This window comes from Tupaia chinensis, unplaced genomic scaffold (assembly GCF_000334495.1).
Source record: "Tupaia chinensis unplaced genomic scaffold, TupChi_1.0 Scaffold000700_1, whole genome shotgun sequence".
In the NCBI taxonomy this organism is placed as follows: Eukaryota; Metazoa; Chordata; class Mammalia; order Scandentia; family Tupaiidae; genus Tupaia; species Tupaia belangeri.
The window spans coordinates 828,032-837,473 of record NW_006160223.1 but is presented as its reverse complement, the minus strand read 5'-3'; positions in this window follow the sequence as shown (position 1 = coordinate 837,473).

Genomic DNA, 9,442 nt, shown 5'->3' with positions numbered 1-9,442 from the left:
CCAGACCGGTGGCTTGAGACTTGCATTGGGCACGTGTGCATGCTTGCTCAACGTCCCAAGAGGAGAATGGAGGAAAAAATATTCCAGTATGATCACCTATCCCCGGGGGGGGGGGTGATTTCTTGCTTTCTGACTCTTTGTATCTCTCTGTATCTCTGGTAAGCACATGCACCATTTAGGAAAAATCTCTCTCAAAAAAAAAAATACAACAAAATTAAGAATATTATATAGGTATTTATATAACAATTGAATATTAACCATTTAAAAATAAAATATGTTCTCAGCTCATAAGTCATTCAAAAACAGGTAGCTGGCTTTTTGGCACATGAGCTATCGTTTGCTGCCCCGAGACAGATTTTTATAAAAGAGTTGAAGATTCTGTCCACATAGCTGACCTAAATATGTCTACAGATTTAGTTCTCCATGATGCAAATTTGCATAGACAAATTGGTCACCAGGTTGAAATGAATTCCTTGTGAATTTAGAATAAACAATTGAAATGAATTGCTTAATTAGGCTATTGTCTCACAATAGAAATGAGCAGATTCTGGAAGCCACACCGGTAATACGGACAACAGGGATTAAGTAAGTCTGGAGTCTCTACTGAGAATGGCGTCAATGGGAGAAAAAACAATGAAGTCTAAAGGGTGTCTTAAGAAAAGAACAGATTTTGATAAAGAGAAAATTTTATTGCTGGTGGTAGGAGAAAAATCGTTCCCAAATGGGTTTTGGGAACAGTGGGAGAGTGAGTAGGTTGGAGCGGGAAGGAACAGAAACATGCACTCTTTTGACTTGGCAGACTATCTTTGTCCTTGGGGACTGACATAGGGACATCCAGCCATAGGAAACGTTAAACAGACGTAAGGCCTATTAAGGAAATGGTTAATATCCTTTTCCAAGAAGAATTCTGTACTTCTCACTGAAAAAAAAAAATGCAATAAAATATACTCGGGCAATGGGAATTAATAACTTTAATGGATTATTTTCTGTAACTTAAATGAGTTTAGTTGTGGGACATTTATATTGCCTGATCTAAGGAACACAACAGAAACCATATTTTTAGGATGTAAAACATTTTTTATACCATAGCATCAAGTGGCATAATAGTACATTTTTTTTTAAGTTATGAAGATGGAAAGGGCCCTTCACCATTCTGAATGTTAGCTTCTACATGGGCCAGATAAAGACAGATTATCTAATGATTGCCAATGATTTATCTAGATTTATAATTCCAAGAGGCAGTGAACTTTCTAGAAGTTAAATATCTAAAGTGTAAAATTATTCACTAAGCAACTTAAAGTACACAGATGCACACACATGTACTCATGTAACACTTCAACCCACAGTTCCCAAACTAATTTCCTTGGAGCATCACAGTGAACACGTAATGACATCTGTTAAACACTGTGCAAATTCTCATATAGAGATTCAGTTTCAAATTCAAATTGCTACATTCCCTTTCAGGGTACTGTATCTTTTCAAAACTGTGGCTTTGGTGGTTGCTATACTAAATAGCAATTAGCATGAAAAAATCAATGAAGAACAGGAAATAAGCTTGGATTACCATTTCCTTGTCCTCCTAAAACTCATGAGTTGGGAGTGGTGTATTGAAAAGGTATTAAGTAAAAACTTAGTCCTTTCATGGTGTCCCAGGAAGGGGTTTTTGAGTGTGATGAGGTCGCTGGGGCAGGGGTCCTGAAATTTACTTCTGATGGGTTTACAAGTAGGAAAAGAAGTCCAGGGCAGACAGAAACCTATGGACAGCTGCTCTGCTCAGGAGCCTGCCCTCTGCCATGTTGTAATCTCACCAGAATTTGGTCCCTGGACCTCAGACATCCCAAACATGAGCTGAATAAACTTCTATTCTTTATAAATCACTCATTCTCAGGTATTTCTGTTAGCAACACTGTGACAGACTAAGATGGTATGATAGTATCCAGTCAGCTTCTAAAGTTGAAGAAGTTGCACAATATTCAATAGGTTGTTAGAGCATAAACATTTACTACATATTTTTGGACTGTATTTAATAAGAGTTTCAGGTCTTTTGTTTTGACAATAAAGTGAAAATATTACTGAGATACCAGGAAAGTTTGGAAACCTCAGATTATCTATAAGTCATTTCTGGGTCAAATCTTTCGGAGATATTTGACTTTTCTAAAGTGCATTAATCCAAATATTAAATATATCTGTCAGAGAAATTGTGATTCAAATTGTCCAGTATTTGCTTCAATCTGCAGTGTTCTGACTATAAACCCACATAGGCATATGAAATAATTCTTAACCCAGGAGAGGATAAGGTCTCTAAAGAAGCAAGTGCAACCCTTCAACACATTCTCTCCATAGTAACATGGTAATAGTGGGGTCAGAAAGGAGAAATTCTTAGTCATACTTAGAGGACATTATATTCATTATTGTTTTTTACATCTCATACAGTCATATTTCCATGTATTCCTATACTGTATATATGATGAAAATGTAAAAGTGTAGGATAAATTATAGGTAGAAAAAGTGTGCAAGGGGAAACCATTAAGGATTCAATATCTAAATGAACTACATATATAGTTAGAGTAAGGTCATATTTGTGTTTGGTTCTTGGTTAGGTAATTATTAAAATTAAAGGCACATGTGACCAGCATATAAGCTGACCTTTCAATGTAGGCGTAGACTATCCTTTCCAGGAAAAGAAAAACTACACTTTTCACAGTGCACTGATTATCAAAGACAAGACAGGCTTGGTGTTGGGGCAAGTATACCATCATAAGTAACTGCATCCACTGTACATAAGGAAATTGAATTCAGTACAAACTAGCATGGTTGGAAAAGTAACAAATACAAAGAATAAAAAGAATAGTCATTGTTTTCCTAAGTAGAAAAAGAAAAGTATAATTTTAGTAGCAAGATACAAAGCAAAGAATGGATTCTATTTGTCCATAAAAAACCACAGAAAGGAAATAATCAGCAGTGAAAAAGCTGCTGCTTTAAGAATTGATCTTAAACAGAGAGAAAAGGAGAGAAAATGAGAAAGATTTCCCCAAGAGAGATGGCCATGCTGAAATCCCTTTTCCATTTTCCTGTTAGGATTTTGGGCATGTATGCATGTGCACCTGGCATGTTTATCAACCTGCCAGTTTGAGGACTTGCACTGTGCAGTTGGCCAGGAGGGATCTGGGCATCCTAACTGCCACACTACCAGCTGGCCCAAGAATTTATCTCAAAGGCATGAAGATAGAGACAAAGGAAATCTTACAGGTGGAAAGGCTTTACTTTGAGTGAATACATCTAAGCCATTGAGGACAAATACATGTCCAAGGAAAGTTTAACATAAACAAATCTCTCAAATTCAAATGCCACAAGGACAGTGTAGGCAACAAAAATGAAATGATTTAGGCCATATGAAAGGGCAGTTAACTAGAGGGTATTTCTTGCTCCAAATGTATGAGAAACTCTGAGACTTTCTTGAATGATTTCCAGGTGGGGGAGAGGTCCCAGTATTGTCAGAGCTTTTAACTTTTTAGAAGAGTAAGAAGTCTGAATTTTGTATTACATACCTTTTCCTAAAAGACATAGTCAATCCTAAAGTGAGCTACCCCTAACCACCAAACACAGTGGTAAACCTCTCTTGGATCATTGACACCTTCCTGAGTGACCAGGTGACTACTATTATGTGAGTGAGCCCAGGAGAGACCTGCAGAATTACCCTAAAGAACTCAGCCCAAATTCCCAAGCTACAGGATTGGGAGTTAATAAGTAACTATTGTTTTAATCCTCAAAGTTTCAGGATGATTAATTACATAGTCAAAGGTAACTAATATAAAGTGTTGACTTAGATAGTGTGATAGTGTCCAGTTGAATAGTTGGATAGTAAATATTATACAATTTTCTATACAACTATTAATCGCCATTGTTGTAATCAATGAGCATAGCTGTATTTTAATAAAGCTTTACTTATAAGAAGAGGTGGCTAAGGGACGAGCAGATAGCATAATGGTTATGTCACTGGACTCCCACATAGTTGACCACAGTTCAAGTCCGGACATGGTGGCTTAAAACTCATGCGGGGTTTGGGTGACCAAAATCCTGAGAGGAGACTGGAGGAGAAGAAAATGCAGTGCAGTCACCTCCCTTGAAGGGTGATTTCTACCTTTCTTTCTCTCTGTCTTTCTGGCAAGTGCACACACCTTATAGCAAAAAATCTCTCTCTGAAAACAAAATCATAAAAGAACAGGTGGCCAGTTGGCCTAGACATGGTGTTGCAAGTGGTAGGGTGCTATTCTGCAGTGCTGAAAGCCATAAGGCCAACCACAGTTTTGATCACAAATTGGCCTGAAATAACACCACGTTCCCATGTGCCAAATACTCTGACTAGCAGAGGTCTTGCAGAAAGGGATTGCTTCATGAGAGGACTCTGTTGAAGGTCCCTTTCTTTAGCGCTATCTTTCTCTCCATCTCTCTCTCATGAAAATAAATAATTAACTTAAAAACAAAAGCATGACTAACACACAAGCTGTAATTTACCTAAGTCTGGAATATATATGGATATAAATATAGGTACATATAAATATGTGCTATACATGTGTTTTCAAGAAGCACACAAATATATTAAGAGTTTCATGACAGATGAACAAGTAAACAAACAAGTAAATACTTAAGTTGAGAACTGGAATAAGGAAAACAATAGGCAAGTTAGAAATAGCATGAGTCAAAGGAATAAAAGACACTAGTTAGGGAAAAGTATGTAATAAATCCATTATAAACAAACACACACATACATATATACATCTTTTCTCAGTGCCTCTAGAAAACATTGCTAACGAGTTTGTTCTTTATGGTGACAATAGCTCTTTTCAGAATTGACAGACATCTAGCTTAGGCTATTTGAAATTTATAAAAAGTTTTAAAGATAAATAAATCAATAGATATCCATTTCAATCTTAATGCTTCTCAAATTTAAACTCATTCTCTTGGTGCCGTCTCTAAAAATAGTAATAAAAGATTTTGCAGAAGCAGAATGCCTGCCTGATCTAGACATTATACTCTTGTGAAAATAACCACTTTGATTGTAAAAAGATAGCCACCCTAGTAAAGATTACACTGCATCAGTAATGAGCCTGGGTGGCTGACATTCCATTGGTTATGATTTCAAGACCCAAGATGTTGTAAAATTTGCTTTATATAAAAGAGGTCATAGTAGTAATGAGGCTGTTCCAAACATGCTATCAGAGAGCCCCCCAAGTTATTTTACACTTAATAACTGTCCTCCTAACTTCAAGTTGAGATTGTGTCTCTGATCTCAGTTAAAGATAAAATTTTAAAAACATGGAGACTTTACATCTGCATCTGAATTGAATTCTAATGTGAAAGTCTTTGCTAGAATGCTTTGAAAAAGATTAGAAATATTGATTCTCATTTAAGTACTCTTAGATCACCAAAATCTCACTAATGAAGAATTTCTTTAGATAATAACTCCTATTGGCTAGTTAATAAACTATATCATGAACACGTAATATACTAATCCCTCAAGAAACATAACCCTAAATCCCTAAATTATAAAAGTATCACCTTGCTTTCTGACTGTAATTGATTAAAATGTGACGTTAATGAAATATCCAGTTCTTGCTCAAAGTTTGCTTGGGCATAATTTTTAAAGAAATTATAGTACTCGCAAACTTCTTTAAAATCACATTTGACTCTCCTAGGATAGAAAATAGACCTAAGTTTCGGTCACCTTGAATGGAAGAGATATTGTACATATAAAATAAATTTACCCTCCTACTATAACAATTTTTAAAATAGTTCTTGTTATGACTGAATCCTTATTATTCACACCTCATTTCAAATATTATCTTTGCAGAAAGATTATTTTCTGATCACTGTTTTAGGTAGGCTTTTGGAAAGTAAATTTGGGGACAGGAATGTGCATGTAAGAAAGGGAATGCCCTTGGAATGAATGACTGTGAGGGAGTGAAGGAATTTGGATTAAACAGAAGAATGCAGTCAAAATTAAGGCCTTAGCAGATCCATCTCATGGGGAACCAGATTCATGACCTTATTTAAATTCTCATATAAATATTATTTAATTATTTATTAAATAATTAAAAGTGATTTCGTCCAGTCTGTTCTGTTGTTAAAAACAAAAATACCTGAGTCTAATTTATAAAGAATAGTGGCTTATTTATCTTACATTTCTGAGATCTAAGGTCACGAGACTACATCTGATAAAGGATTGCTGATTAGTCAGAACCTTTTGCAGAGTATTCAGATAGCCTAGAACCTCACGTGGGAAGAGAGAGCAAGAGTGTGCATACCTCTGTCCATATCTCTATGTGACGGTTTCTCTGGCAGGTCTCCTCTAGTCTCTTTTTCTCTTATAAAGTCACCAGGATTCACGGAGGTCCCACTCTGATAATTTTCATCTTAATCACCTCCCAAAGGTTTCACTTCTTAAACCCAAAGCTGGATTAAATTTCTACCTTCTTAAAAACTCCACAAGGCAACCAATGTCAGCACATTAATTTGGGGGGAGGACATATTCAAACCATCGAATTTATCAAAAGAGAGGATCATATAAGACAAAATTCTCTTTCCAACTCTGGTCATCATCCCTCCAATACCCTGTTCTCTGTACATCTCCCGTTCCACATGATCACAAGATCTGAAGCTATACCAGTCACTTTGTGGCCATGTGACAAAAGGGCCAATGCACTTAAAATAGTGGGAAGATGATAAGCTCCCAAGGTTTTCGTTCTATTGCAAAGCTACAGAATCTTCTTAGTGTTTTTTGTTCTATTTAGAATAGTTTGTTATTGGAGAGAAAACTATTTGGATAAGTTAAAATAATAATAGCTACTATCAACAACAAACTCTAAAATATAACAAATTGATTATAAAAATTCCATCGCTCACCTTTTAAAAAGTGTGCTCGTTTACTTTTGAACAAGAAAGACAGAGACACAGGGAGAGACAGAAAACACCCTCAACAGGGTCTTCACACCACAATCCACCCCCAGCCTCAGGCAGCCCCAGATTCTGGGCGTGTGTATGCCCAGCGTGCATGGGGAGTCTGCAGATGGACCCATGACCTTCCTGCGTGAGCCAGTCGCACAAGCATCATGTTTTACCACTGTGCCATGAGGCCCCTATATCTCTCTTTTATAGCAGCCTAAAAAGGATTTCTAGTTGAGTTACTCTCTTCAGTAATTCTGTAACTGGGGCTACCAGGAGGCATGGTAATTAAGACACAGTATTCCTACATGGGCAGGTTCGAGTTCTGAACCTGGCAGCTTGAAAATCATGCTGCGTATGTGTGTGCGCATGCCCAAAACCCCTAGTGGAGAATGGATTGCTGTGTTGCCTCTCCACCGGAGGATGATTTATCACTTTCTCTTCCTCTTTTTCTCTCTGACAAGTGCTCACACACTATAGCAAAAAAACACACAAACAAACAATAGCAATAATCCTGGAACTAAAGTTTTAGTCAAATTCTGGCTCTCCCGTCTTCAAAACTTGACTTCTAAGATTACCGTGGAATCACCTTAATTCCAGCTACAGAAAAGGGGAAAAGAAACCAACAGTCATGCATGGGATGTTTTGAATGAATTAGGCATGGAAATAGTCCTCATGGTTACTCTTCACTGGAAAAGCAAATGTGAATGTGCTTTTTCTGTGAAGAAGCAGAAAAGGGCATGATGACTAGCTGAGAGTGCCACAGTCCATTCTCATGTTCCTCAAATATCCCTATGTTTCATTCTTCACATGTTAAACACTCATTCTGTGTAACAAGGGACAACCCAAAGGCCTATTCAGTCACTGTTTGTTGCCAAATTCAGTATTTTCAGAGGTGAATTATTTTCTTTTAGACCCAAATGTGGTCTAACAACAAAAGGAAAATATTTTCTGTATTCTTGTGTAACATACAGTGCTGGACTTGGCAAATAATGTCTGAAATGAAAATTCTCATTCAAAAGAAAAAGAATGAAAGACACACAGAAATTTGTTGAGAAAGAGTCACAAAGCCTTCCTAAATTAGGAATAAAGAATGTTCTTGGTCATATCTTGATTCTTTTTTCTGTCAGAAATTCCTTTTGGGGGACTGGCAAGTGGCACAGTGGTTAAGATGTTGGACTCTGACATGATCAACTGTAGTTCGAGTCCTGAACCTGGTGGCTTGTTTACTCACTCTCCCTCTCTCTTTAACTCTGTCTTTCTCTGGTCATATTGAAAAACAATAATAAGTAAATGAAATTAGATAAGTAATTCTTAAAAAAAAAAAAAAGAAATTCCTTCTGTTCATTGTTATCTGAGATCCTTTATGCCACTTTCCGTGGTAGTATCTACAGAGCTGTTGTAAATACATATATGGAAGAACCTCTCTCATAGTATGCTTCGTGCTTATGGAAAATTATGAGCTAAAGGGTTATTTTCAGACTACATGTGCTAATGGAATTTTAATTATATCCCAAAGTTTTTCTGGACATATTTCTCGAGTTTAGTGAGATTTCCTATTTATTTACTTTCATACTTTGAATTTCAGGTAACAGTGGTGATGTTAGGGCTTCCTAGAGTAATAGTTTTGGATGAGATGGCTACAACCTTAATCTTTTCTTTGTTTCAGAACTGAGTAAGACGTGTCCTTTATCATTCAAAGTCTCATTTTGTTCTGTAATGTTCATGTTCTAAATAGAAAACTTTTGTAACACTTGGCTTAAATCTGGACTCTTTATTTGCTTTTATTTCTATTGACAATGTAGCCAATGTTTTCTAAGTAAACTTTTTAAATATTACTGTCTCAAATACACAATTACTTTTAATATTTTTTTTTCTCTTTGGTGGGGGGAGGAGTTGTAAGCCCAGTAGGCATCAAGTCTGCTTCCCCAATTACTGTGGACAACAGTTTTACTAAATAGTTTACAGCTATGTGACATGGGTCTCTAGCTGGCCTGCTTTCAGTGTCACATTTGGTGGTGGTTAATATCCAACCAACAAGACAAAGAAGTTTGGTTTAGATATCAGTTATGACAGTACTCTGTTGCTCTCAACTGATTCAACTGATCTCTATTTCAGGCTTATTGATGCTGTCATTGTCTTTAGCTTTTAGCTTTTTTTTTTTTTTGAAGAGGTTTCTGCTATAGTGCATGCAATCCGTTCTCCTCTATTCTCCTCTCAGGATCTTGGGCACACATGTACATATGCCCAGTGTAAGTTCCAGCCACTGGGTCTGGGACTCGGCTACATGGGAGTCCAGCGACATAGCCATTACACTAACTGCTGGCCCCACTATCATCATCTTTAGATAAAAACAAAATCTTAGTGAGTTTACACTAACACACAAAAAAATGATTTCTTACTCATGTTAGTGTTCCTGGACTTCTCTTCAAGGGATCATTTAGAAGCCAAATTTTTAAAATTTATTTTCTGAACACATAATTCCAAAGATAGGGTAGGG